The sequence below is a fragment of the Borostomias antarcticus genome, assembly GCF_949987555.1.
Source record: "Borostomias antarcticus genome assembly, chromosome: 5".
NCBI classification, from domain to species: Eukaryota; Metazoa; Chordata; class Actinopteri; order Stomiiformes; family Stomiidae; genus Borostomias; species Borostomias antarcticus.
Window position 1 is genome coordinate 9940582 of NC_140238.1, and position 13970 is coordinate 9954551.

The window sequence follows — 13970 nt, forward strand, 5'->3', positions numbered from 1 at the left end:
CAGTGAAAGAAGGCACGATAATCGACTTTCAGACTGTTTTGACTTAAATACGTCTTGTATTCTGCCATATCGCTTCATTTTCATCCGTATTTAGCGTTTTGTTAGTGCTCCGTTGCCCCCTACAGTCCTCATGAAAATACAGTCCACGTTAGGTTCCGTTGACAGCGGTCTTATAGGTCGTCATTCACTTAACATTGTAGGCCAGGACTTGATTGCTGGGATGGACTAATGAATCAGAGACGAGGCATTAGATTGCAAGTTTATTTGGGTGTACATACTCAAAATCATCGCAGGCTACATGAACTAATTTTAACGGGCATGCACGAGTCACCACAATTTGGATTAACAATTTAAATTTGCAAAACAGCATGGGAAGCCAAGGGTGTCTACTTATCCCAAATGAAGTGGATTAAACGAATTTGGGTTACGATAGAAGCTAGGTCTTTTGTGATTAATTGCCAGTTATGGCTGTGCCTTTTTGTTTTGCCTAGATTTAATCAGCATTCGAGAGCGTGAACTTTGCTTCCTGGAGCGGTGGGCTAATAGGCCTACTAGCCTAAACACTGATTAGTGAAGTAGGGGAGTAGACTATTGAGTGCTAGTCTGGGGCCTTTCTCGTTCGGTGTTGTTTCGCCGGTCTAGAGCGGAAGCGCGATGACGCATCGCATAATCATCCGGTCTGGACCGGAAGACGAACAGTTGTTGTAATGTTTTTACTGTAGGCTGCACATGGTGATGTTAAGAGTAGATAACATTCGCGATGGCATCACCAGGCATAACACCGACAAAAATTGTAAAAGAAGATGCAAGGAGAACTACCGGTTAAGGAAGAATAAAGCAAGCGGAAGTAGGAGGCGGGCTCTACGGGCTCGAGCCGGATGATGGGGCGGGCTTAAGGCAGTGAAGTAAATAGATACCAGGCTCTCCTCCCCGAGGAGAGACTGGTGACGCGAGGCTAATTGAGTGCTGTGCCCTAAGGGGGTGTATTTTATCGTCCTGTCGTGGTGCTTGGCCATTGTTGTCATATAATGGCTCTGTAGTTTATTGTGTCCCTAAAAGCTTGATTGTCTCTGCCTAAATGTTGCTCTCTTATTCGCTCGCTCTCAAATTATTGGCCTTTGTTGATGTGTTAAAAACAGTAGTAGTTTCCCTGTATGATTTTTACATATAAAAATATCACTGCTCAGTGCCCTTCTAGTGCTGTGAAACATCCCATCAGGGCATGCTTTGAAAGCGCACCCCCCAAAAAATCATGCGCGCTGCGTTGGTCCTGGCTTTCAGACCCACCAGACGCCACTGTCGTTCAGCAGACTTTTCACTGCGAAGTGAAATGAGAAGAACGTAACGAGCATTCTGGATTCCAGGCTATGTCACTGTGGTTTATAAACCAATAAAAATAAAAAGTCAATCAGCATTCTGGCATCATGTTGCGCGTGCGACAGCCAATCAACTCTGGAAGAAGAAATATCAAAGCGCAATGAATAAATAGCCTACATGATAGTACAAGCAATCAAGCAAAGTTACAAGATTAAATGTACAATAGACCTAAATGTGAGTACAAAGATGCACTGGAAGTGAAATGTAGCACATAGATTCTATATCATAATTTAAACTAGATGTATATTTGATATTGTAACTGTTATTGCTTGTGTTGTGTAGGTTGGCTATATTAATTGCGCTTTCTTCCAGTTGATTAGGTTTAGCACGTGCAACATGATTCCTGCGTGCTGATTGGCTGTTTTTATTATAGATTGTTATGGTCACAATTTAAGATGTAATTTGTCACATATGTCCTGATGAAGACCGTTTCAGATCGATACATGTTGACGCCATGTTTATTTAATTAAGGATTTTTAATTTACCTTGAGACCTGTTGACTCCTGGAGTGCCAATTATCATTCTTTTTTGGATACTTCTTAATATAATGGTTAAAGTTTGTTAGTGAGGTACAGATTGTAAATTTTAACCCCATTAAATTGCATGTCTATAAACAATTTCATAATCTGTAAATTTGACTTTTGCATTAATTCACAATTTTCAACACTATTTTGTTTTTCAGGTTTAGGACACGATGACAGCCTCAGCCTGTACATCTAAGGTACCTTCACTGACTGACTGACTGACTTGACTGACTTGACTGCCTGACTTGACTGACTGACTGACTGACTGACTGACTGACTGACTGCCTGACTGACTGACTGACTGACTGACTGACTGACTGACTGACTGACTGACTGACTGACCGACCAGTGAAACATGTACCGCCACATCAAAGTAGTGTCAGATTCTGCTCTGAGAAGGCGAGCTAGGGTAGATCTGGGAAAAAGGCTTAAGGATATTGAGGATGTGATGTGTATGGATGAACTCCCACCTGACGAGGTGGAAGAGGAATCCGTCATAGTAGACACTCACTCTGCAGTGGATGGAGATGTAGACCATGGAGATGTAGACCGTGGGGATGGAGATGTAGACCATGGGGATGGAGATGTAGACCATGGGGATGGAGATGTAGACCATGGGGATGGAGATGTAGACCATGCGGATGGAGATGTAGACTATGGCTTTTGTTACGATGACCATGGGGTGGCTGACTCTGAGTCTGATTGCAGTCATGGGGAGATGTCTGACTCTGAGGAGGGTGCTATTCTCACTAGTCGACTTTCTAATTGGGCCTTAACATATGGCATATCTCACACTGCACTGACGGCTATCTTGGCTGTCTTGTGTTTCTACCACCCTGAGCTGCCTAAAGATGCCAGAACCATCCTCCACACAAAGATAAGCTACACAGTGAAGGAGCTATGTAATGGTTTATATCATTACTTTGGTATCAAGTCAGCCATAGCACAGACTTTGTCTAGACTGAAGGACATATTGGTCAGTGGTTCCTGCTTAAGACTTAAGATCAACATCGATGGACTACCGATTTTTAAGAGTTCGAATTTACAACTGTGGCCAATCTTGGGTCTATTGGTTACTGTTCCTATGAAGGAACCAGTAGTGATAGGAATTTTCTCAAGTAACAAGAAACCAGACTGTTGCATTACATTCTTGGAGGATTTTGTCACTGAACTTGAAGAACTGCAGAGAGGTTTTGAATTTGAGGGTAAACGTTTTACACTTAGATTGGATTCAGTCATCTGTGACACACCTGCCAGGTCTTTTGTCAAGAACACTAAAGCACATAATGGATATCATGGGTGTGATAAGTGCATTCAGAATGGGGTTTACATCAACAACCGCATGACCTATCCTCTTGTAGATTCGGCACCAAGAACAGATGAGGCATTTTCAACGTATGCGGATGAAGGGCACCATCATGGTCCACATCCCTTTACAGGCGTTAATGTTGGTTTGGTCTCCCAGTTCCCGCTTGATTATATGCACCTTGTGTGTTTAGGCGTAGTCAGACGGCTGATAAATCTTTGGCTAAAAGGACCACTGAAATTTCGTCTACCTTCCAATCTTGTCAGTAGGATCTCGGATAAGCTGGTGAACTTGAGGGCATACATTCCAGATGAGTTTGCTCGTAAACCACGCTCACTCAGGGAAGTGGATCGGTGGAAGGCCACTGAGTTTAGGCAATTTTTACTCTACACTGGGCCTGTAGTGTTGTGTGGTATTTTAGATCCAGTGGCTTATTACAACTTCATGCTGCTATCTACTGCCATTGCCATATCGGTGAGTCCTAAATTGGCTGCAACTCACGCTGGTTATGCGAATACCCTTCAGTTGTTGAAAGTTGTGTGTTAAAGTCTAGTATTGGCAAGCTTATGTAGTTATCTGATGTCTCACTATCCCCGCAACTGAGTGTGATGTACAAGCCAGTTGCATAGAGTAGAACAGCATAGACGGGTGCCTACACAGGCCGGCTAGGCTGGACAGGTGCATTCATGGCCCTCTTGGATTAACGTTGTGGTCTGGTTAAATGTTCCGGCAAGGCAGACAGAGAGCTACTAAACTGAGTAGCGTGGCTCATACAAGCCAATTGTTTAGAGTAGAACAGCATAGACAGGTGCCCACATGTAAGTATAATTAGAGGTAATTGTATGGTAAGTATTGTAACCTTTCCATGATAAATATTGTAACATTATAAATATATATATTTTTTTCATATGAAAAAGTACAATGGTCCCCCATACTGAGGGGGAGGGGGGGGGGTGGAAAATATATTTTTTAAGTATAAAAGGCAACATACTGGAGTGGAGTGGATTGGATCTATAGCGCAGAGTGGCAAATCTGGGACACCATGTGTTGCTAATGAGCCTTCTGGAGGTGTCGTGGGCCTACCGCACCATGGCTCCTACCTGAACTAGTTGTCTGGATCAACCCACCCCACACCTCAGGAGTGGTAATTGTGATGGGATTGCATGATTGTACTTTGTCTAATGACAGACTTTCTTCTCCTTTTTATTTTTTAACTCAGAAATACTATGTTGTCTCGTTTACGGACGAAGACACCGTTAATGTTATTCCCAGTTTATGGTTCAAAGATGGCCAGAGCTGTTGGCCAAATTATTCGTCGGACGATAAAGTCAACAAGGCCATTCAGAATGGTGAGGACCCAGGCCCTGGGTGGGTAAGACACAGTGTGCGCATCATTTGTGAGAAAGGTAATTCAATTGAATCTTTACTATGGATTTTTCTATGTAGTCATCTGTACTTTTAACTATGCCCGTTTGCCTCTACTGTGATGAAGCCATTATACCCGAATGTCTTACATTTTACTGTTACATCTAACCAGATGACTACTTGGAGGCACGAAGGAAACTGAGAGTACCTCCAGACGGACACTGCAGGGTTACAGTCAGAGGATGAGAACCCAGATGGACGGAGAAAGAGGAAGATAAGGTATGTACAGCCATTATAATACAACTTTGTTATGGAAGATGCACACTTTAATTAAAATTATTAAATGTTGTTTGTTACGCACAGTGGTTGTTGTCCCCTGCCTGATTAAATGGAAGGGGGGTTATTGTGCACTTGTTTCTTTCAGGATCAGAGCCATTAGTGACAGTGACAGTGATGACGACACATCGAGAGTGGTGAAGCTACCAAACATACCCCATCCCTTTCCTCCCACAAAAAGACCTGACGCGTGTACTTGTGAGACATCATATCATAAGGGAATTGAACCAAAACATAATCAAATTACGGTACCGCATCTCGGGGTTTTCCCCGCGAGGGGAAGATCATTCGACGCAAACGCTCTCCATTGGTTTTGAATTGGACGCGGAAATTGACGTGAGTGACAGTTGACCAGTGGGTAGGTATTTCAATCCCAAAATAAATGTATAAAATAAAAAGTTGTTGAAAAAAAGCTTATAGGCTACAAAAAAGTCAAAATTTCCAAAATCCCCAAACTTAACTTACCATGGTAAATTTCTGGAAAATTTCCGGAAATGTTCTGTCCCTTTGCAACCCTGATTGGCTCTTTGTTACAATGAGGAGTCAAATCAGCTTTAGATAGATAGATATCAACTTGGATATCAACTTTATTTGCTGTTTAAGCAAACAATATATAATGTTTCTAAGCATATAAACAAAATTATATCTGATTCATGAGAAACACATCAGATAAACACTGTACTAGGAAAAGTGTGTTAAGCTATTACATATAAACTGAGGTATGACTTTAACCATTTCAACTGAGTTCCACCAGCAAAATGCATTCATGTGCGGAGGCCTGTGCTCTCTGAGCATCATTTCTAATTATTTATAGAATTCTTTCTGATCTAAAACTTAAGCTATGCTATACTTTCCTATAATGCGGTTTCACTCAATTACAGCTCCTCAAATGGCTAATGAGTCTGTCTCATTGATTAAAACCTTTGCCCTGATCTGTTGTGGATACTTCTATGGCAAACTAAACTGCTCTACTCACTCAAATCTAAAAAGTCAAATTTCTGGCACTGATATAATTTCTCTCCTTTGTGGTTTATTATATGGTTCATTAAAGAAGTCTTATAACTAAAAGCTTCGTCACATTCCTGGCACTCATATGGTTGCTCTTGTGTGTGGATTCTTCTATGTTTAACTAAAGCACCCTTTTGACGAAAATCTTTGTCACATTCCTCACACTGATATGGTTTCTCTCCTGTGTGGATTCTTCTATGAAGGACTAAAGTACCCCTTTGACGAAAAGATCTGTCACATTCCTGGCACTGATATGGTTTCTCTCCTGTATGGATTTTTCTATGCTCAACTAAAGCACGATTTACACTAAAAGCTTTGTCACATTCCTCACACTGATATGGTTGCTCTTGTGTGTGGATTCTTCTATGTCTAACTAAAGTACCCTTTTGACGAAAAGCTTTGTCACACTCCTCACACTGATAGGGTTTCTCTCCTGTGTGGATTCTTATATGTTTAACTAAAGTACAATTTTGACGAAAAGCTTTGTCACATTTCTGACATTGATATGGTTTCACTTCTGTGTGGCTTCTTCTATGGTGCATTAAATTATTCTTATGACTAAAAGCTTTGTCACATTCCTGACACTGATATAGTTGCTCTCCTGTGTGGATAGCTCTTATATGTTCAACTAAAGCACTATTTATACTAAAGGCTTTGTCACATTCCTCACACTGATATGGTGTGATATTTCTCTCCTGTGTGGATTCTTCTATGGATAACTAAATTGCTCTTGCAATTAAAGATTTTGCCACATTCCTGACACTGATATGGTTGCACTAGCATGTGGATTCATCTATGTCTAACTAAAGTACCCTTTTGATGAAAAGCTTTGTCACAATCCTTACATTGATATGGTTTTTCTCTTGTGTGGCTTCTATGGATAACTAAATTACTCTTACAACTAAAAGCTTTTTCACATTCTTCACACTCATATGGTTTCTTTGCTGTCTTGCTCTCAGCCTCCCCAGAAGAAACATCTTCATTCTGCGTACCAGAAAGAGAACTAGGAATAGGCCTGGTCCAGGGACTAGGGCTGGTCTTGGTCCTGAGGCAGGTGTCAGGGCTGGAGCAAGGGCTGGGAATAGGTCTAGAACACTTAGTCTGTGTTCTCCTTGGCTTTAGATCAGGCAGCAGCCCTCTTCTCTCCTCCTCCTCTTTTAAACTGTGAGCTGGTGGACAGTCTGGAGGTAGAGAAGGGGGCTGAGAGTTACTGTCTGGTTCTGATGATCCATAGACCTCTTCATCAGACTCTGCTTTAATTTCCTCAGTTGTATGGGTAGGTAAATAGTCTCTGTCTCTGCTCTCCACAGCTGGAGTTTGGGCAAGAGGTGCGAGTTGAGACGAGTCCGGATCATAGTGGGTTTGCACTCTGGGAGAAGTGAATATGGAGTCAGTAGTATCAGACTGCTGCCCTTGAAACTGCTCTCCTCCAGGGGGGGGGGGATTTTAGGATGAAGCCTACTTCATTCTACAACCTAACATGTCTGCCAGCGAAAATCAGGGAAATCCAATTCAGAGAATGAGTTGTTTTTTAAAACACAAAAGCCGTATTATAATTTGCTCTGAGCTAACTTAACAGTGCTATACTAATGATTTCACGAGTTTCTGAAGAATTTAGCCCGGCTTTGTCTTGAACTGTAGTCGAAACAACACCATTAGCGTAGTAGTCCAGTGCAGCCATCACCATTCCAACAGCGGAGTGTCCCTTAATCTGGGTTTGGCTCTTTTTCATGCGGAGACTAATATAGTCAGTTATAAAATTAATGCAGGGTCAAGATAAATTAAACCTATAAAACAAATCGTCATTGTCGAAAAAGTCAAAATAATTTACAGGCGACAACTCCATGCTGTCGTCGTTCCCGTAGAGTTATTCCTGAACAGCTAACTTGCCAAACCGCTGGGGCAAAAGCCATGTTGCAGTTCAGTTCACACCATTTAGCTGGAAATAAAAATGTCTCCACGAAATAACATAGAAAGAAAACGTTTGAGAGACTCCCCATCACTTCCTTAAATAAAAAGGTGTCCACGAAAGAACATAAAAAGAAAGAGAATGTTTATGAAAGTTTCCATTGGGCTATGTCCTTAACTTACGCTGTGGTGGTCAAACGTAAACAAGAACACATACGCCGCAGTTCCTATGGAGGGAGGAAATGGCTTGCTAATAATTGACAATTGTATTTGATTGAAGCCAGTGGATATGTTATGGTCAAAATGTGAGAAAACGGGGAATGTGAGCTTTTCCCGGTTATTGCGCACATTCCCCGACCTCGCGGGGAATGTAGGAGAAACATGTGCGTTTCTCACATCTCCCGGGTAATGTGCACATTCCCCGACCTTGCGGGAGATGTGAGAAATTGGTTAGTATTTCTCACATCTCCCGTACGGTCGGACATTGTGCACATTAACCGGGAAATGCTTACAATTCCCGACCTTGCGGTAAATCTAGGAAAGCGCAACCGTATGCAAAACTTCTGCGCAGCCGGGTGGGAGAGGGCTTATGTGACGCCTCGGAGGGTGTGCACCATAAGAGGCACCTGTGAGAGATTTTTCGTCTTTACGTCTGTCTTTCGGCAAGCTAACGTGTAGGGTTCCTTTGGAGGTTCCCACCTTCCTGTTGCAATGTTCCTTTTGCGTTTGTTAACTTGATCACCAGTGTACACGGCTGGACTGGCCATGTGGCGTACCGGGCAAATGCCCGGTGGGCCGGACCTACTTGTGGGCCGATCTAAAAAATAAAAAATAAAAAAATGTCTTTGGGGGCTAACGAACGGCCCGTAGAGCAGGGACAGCGGCCCATTGGTCCATTTTCTATACTGACACTGGGCTGGCCCAATCATATGTAGGCCCCACCCCTCCCTCTGTTAGTTTCAGGTGTCATTTGCGTGGGCCGTTAGAGAGCCAAAAGTCAGTGGATGGAGAACGATGGATAAGGACAAGTATAGTAAACCAAAGCGCAAGGGGGGCACAGAGAAATTACGAGCTAAAAAGATTAAAAGTCTTGAGGCGATGGTGCAACATGTGCAAAAATTACTGATATGTTTGCGCCAGGGGCTGCTTCAACGTCTACAGCCTCAGCCGACGTTGTGCAGCAACACCATGTTGAACACGAACTTGAAGGAGAGGTGGCTGGTGGCCATGGTGGCCGAGAGCAGGACAGGGAAGCCGAGGAGGGACAGAGACATGACAGGGCCGAGGAAGGACAGAGACATGACAGGGCCGAGGAGGGACAGAGACATGACAGGGCCGAGGAAGGACAGAGTGAGCAGGAGGAGTGTGTAGTTGAAACGGTAAGGAAATATAGCTGAAAGCTAAAAAAGCTATAGCTAAATATGAATATGGGTGACGGCTATCTGCTGGCTAGCGCCAGCTAGCATTAGCTAGGTACAGCTAGCTAGCATTATCTAGCTACCCACCTCCCTGCCAAGCAAATCGGGTCGTAGCTAGCTACGTTTGAGCTAGCTAGCGTTAACACTGTTTGTCTAGGCCAGCCAGATAACGTCAGTACTAGTAGTGCTAACTTTAGCACGTTAGCTTGGCAATTAGCACTAGCGCTATTACGACGTTATCTATTCTGGCCTAGCCTAGCAGGCTAGTACTAGTCCTTTCAGGACTGTTACTAAGGGGCTAGGTTAAAAAAAGTTCGTTTTTTTTCATTCTCAACACTGAAATATATCAAAAGCAGACTGAGGAGCAGCCTGTCTGCCAGCAAATTGGAAGCCTTCATGTTGATGGCCACTGAAAAAGACGTCCTTGTTGCTTTGGACACAGACACTGTCATTGACAAAGTGTCAGAGAAGAGTGAGCTACTGAGGAAACTTGTAGTAAGTTGATATGAAATTGTTGTTATTATTATAAAATTATTCATAATAATGTAGCAGCTTTTTAGACTGAAGATAGTGTGATCATGTGACTCATTATTACCCCCCCTCCCCTGTCTCTCAAAGGATGCCCGGCCCTAACTTGTGTGGTTCATTGTCCATTGTTGATGAGGGTATTCAGAGGGCCATGCAGCCTTTTCCACTAAGTAAGTATACAATACATGCAACTATGTTTTTATATTTTCTAGAATCTGTCATTTAATCATTTATAATTTAAAAATGATCATTGATCATGTCTCATCTCTCTCTCACCCCCCCCCCTCTCTCTCTGTCAGGATATTATTGTTGAGGGTATCCAGAGGGTCATGCAGCCTTTTCCAGTAAAGATAAAGGTATTATGATCATGTAATTACCAGTACTGTGATCAACTCAATCAATTATAATGTCTCAGTCTCACCTTTCTCTCTGTCTCCCCTTTTCTCCCTCTCTCCCTATCAAAGGTTGCCCTCATTTGTTTGAAAAGAAGCACTTTGCTTTTAACTGGAGTGGACTTCACAGGCATCCTTTTTTATGTAAGTAGTGAGTTTACAATCTATGCAACTGCTTACATTTTCTAGAAGATATTGTTACTATCTGAATCTATAGTTTATCTCACTTATCGTGTCTCATCTCTCTTCCTCCCTCTTTCTCACTCAGAATGCCATTGTTGATGAGGGTATTCAGAGGTCCATGCAGCCTTTTTCCAGTAAGTAAGTATACAATTCATGCAACTCTGATCATCTGAATCTGTCATTTAATCATGTATGACTCATCATTGATCATGTCTCATCTCTCCCTCTCTCTCTCTCTCTCCCCCCCTCTCTCTCTCTCTTTCTTTCTCTCTCTCTCTCTCTCTCTCTCTCAGGAGATGCCATTATTGTTGAGAGTATCCAGAGGGCCATGCAGCCTTTATTACTAAGTAAGTATCAAATACATGCAACTATCTCTACATTGTTCTCAATTGAAGATACTGGACCAGTACTGTGATCATTTAACTCCATCAATTATCATTCTCACCTTTCTCTCTTTGTCTCTCCCTCTCACTCTTTTAAAGGTTGCCTTGTTTGAGGAGGAGATCTTTTCAGCCCAGTGGAGTTCACAGGCAACATTTTGAGTTACTTGTATACTTTGTACATATATTTCTATACTTACATTTGAATAATAATAATAATAATTTAATAAATAATTTGAAATTATACTTTGACTTCTATCAGAGCTTTTTCTTTGACAATTTCTTGTACTTCTACTGTAACTGTTACTTGAGTATTGAGATTGTGTACTCCACGGCCACGTCTGACCACCAGGGAGTCGAGAGTGAGTGAGTACACTCGTCCATTTGCACTGGTACACTTGTCCACTGAACTTACTCATCTTTGTAGTGGTTTGGGGAAATAGTACGGTGGTATTGCATATTTAAAGGGGCCGCAAGGATTTCGTACTGGTGGGTGGTGTCCGGCCGATTGTGGTGGGCCGGTCTGGGCCAAAAATGCCAGGGCCGATTTTTTGTCCCAGTCCAGCCCTGCCAGTGTAGGCCTATCCTCCTAATACTACTTGCACTGTGTGCAGCATAGGCTATATTACTGTTCAAGGTAGACCACAGACTTATTAACTGTAGGGGAGGACCGGGACGAATGAAACACTTTTTGGTTTGATCAGATTTACACAGAAATTAATAAAGATGGAGATTACATTTTTTGATGACAAACAACTTGTAGGCTACATGTCATTTACTAACCTATTAGTTGTAAGTTTCGTTCTGTGGTGTAACAGTTCAATTCAAGACGGCCGAGAACAGAAGATGTGCATTGTTTCTCTTGTCCCTGCCCTGCGGGGCGAGTGAAACAGATGAGTGGGACGAGTGAAAGTGAGATTGTTTTGCTTATTGTGTTGCGTAGACTAGCGGCTTGTAGGCTAATTATCTTAACTTTCAACACATGTATAATTAGACCCAATTTAATGTTTCCATTAATGCAATTGATGCTATGTATTCGAAAACCATGGGCAAAATGTCAAGCGCCTCTGGTTAAGCGCACGAGCCCTCTCCCACCACCCGGCTGCGCAGAGGTTTTGCATACGGTTGGACTTTGCTAGATTTACCGCAAGGTCGGGAATTGTAAGCATTTCCCGGTTAATGTGCACAATCTCCGACCGCACGGGAGATGTGAGAAATACTAACCAATTTCTCACATCTCCCGCAAGGTCGGGGAATGTGCACATTACCCGGGAGATGTGAGAAACGCACATGTTTCTCCTACATTCCCCGCGAGGTCGGGGAATGTGCGCAATAACCGGGAAAAGCTCACATTCCCCGTTTTCTCACATTGACCGTAACAGATATACCGCCACCTGTAGGCTGGTGGACAAACATTGAAGTACTAAAATTCTGCAGACATACCCGTCTCAAATTATGAGCAGATGGTGGTTCTACAGAGTTATTCTTTTCAGGCTCACAGCTGTTTCTGTAATGAGAGCAATTTGTGTTCAAGAAAATAAACTTGAATAACAGATACAAATCCTAAATTTCAAAGGAGTGTGTAAACAACTTCAAGCTGTTCCAAATTCTACAACATAGCCAACTAATAATACATTTAAATGTCACTTTGGATTTGTGAAAGAAGGAAAGAAGGTACTATTTAAGCTCATTCTTGACCATAGCTACAGTAATAAGTATAGAGTACACACCACTTATACAGTATACACCAGCCTATAACTTCACAAATTTATTCTGGCCCATTTTCTTGACAGATTACAAAGCCATCTTTTGTAGTAGCCTAGATAAATAACATCTCTTTGGGGGTTTTACAGTGACAGACATCAAAGAGATTTAAAACACAATTGAACAGGTATCCGGCTTGTGTGAATAGTGTAGGCCTATTCATAGCTCAGCTGCCAGTACAATTAGGTACAGACCAACACCACAATAAGCATATGAGTGAGTAAGTCAACTTGTATCAATACCAATACCTCATTATTTTATTGAGCTTCAAATAAAGAGTTTATGAGTGCATCTGGTGCGTAGAATGGATGCTCAGGACGGGGGAAAAATCTTGTAGAAAGAAGTGAATATCCATGCATGTATGTATGATTTTTGAAGAAAAAAAACACCTTTATTGATAGTGCTAAATCATGTTTAAAAAACATTCTGTATCGGCCTCTAACAGGCCTTGGGTGTCAAACAAACACACAACAGAACAGGAGGTGACTAAATAACATCACCAAGATCGATGCAGAAGATACATTTATTGAGCTTGATCGTGATATTCTCCCCCTTGTTTGTGATAGTTTTTTGGGCCCTTTTAAGCTTGTTTGTGACATTCACATACATATTAACTTAAACCCTGAAGTCCACAAATCTAAAAGTGTAATGTGACTTAAATGTTCTCTATTATCAAACTAACTTTTTCAATGCTTGTGTATGTAACCCATGTGTTTCATCATGCCCAGGGTGGGATTAGAACCCGGGTCTCCCAGGAGGAGACCGGACAGTTGCACCAATAGGGACGTCCTTCTTGGAGGGACTGTCAGCGCTCCTTTGGGGAATGAGTTTCACCAGCTACTCCACGTTTCACTCGGTCACATACATACATTGAGGTCTCTGATGGGCTTATAATACACAAACTGTGAGACATTACATTACATTAGTCATTTAGCAGACACTCGGGTCAAATAAATATGAAGTGAATATTGGCATCTGCAAAACGAATCCTCAGTGTCTATATCTCTGTATTAGAGATGAGAGAAGATTAGGTAGCTATTAGCTACCAGTATATCGCCACATTGCCGAGCTGACGTGTACTAGAGAGGTGTTTAACAATAGATCAGTGAAGTAGGTGCACAGGTGCGCCATCCGGTGGCTTGTAGAGAAACGTTCACCTGCATGTGCTGTGACGTAGTGCACAAGTTCAAAGTTGAAAACGACATGACCCCCGTTTTGTAAGCTAGCGCAGCTACAATGGGTGGAGTTTCCCACTTTGGACCAATGAATTCTCCGAAATGTGAAACCCCCAACCAGTCGGGTTACATTGTGAATAAAAACAAGTTACCCCTTAACAAACGTAAATACACAGGCGAACCACACTGCATTTGCGGTTGACTCTGGAAACATGTTTCTCAACAGGAAATGTGGTTAATTTAACTAGAAATGTATTTTTATAAGTCCAAACACAACAGCACGAAATAGTGAATTCATGTTTTGAG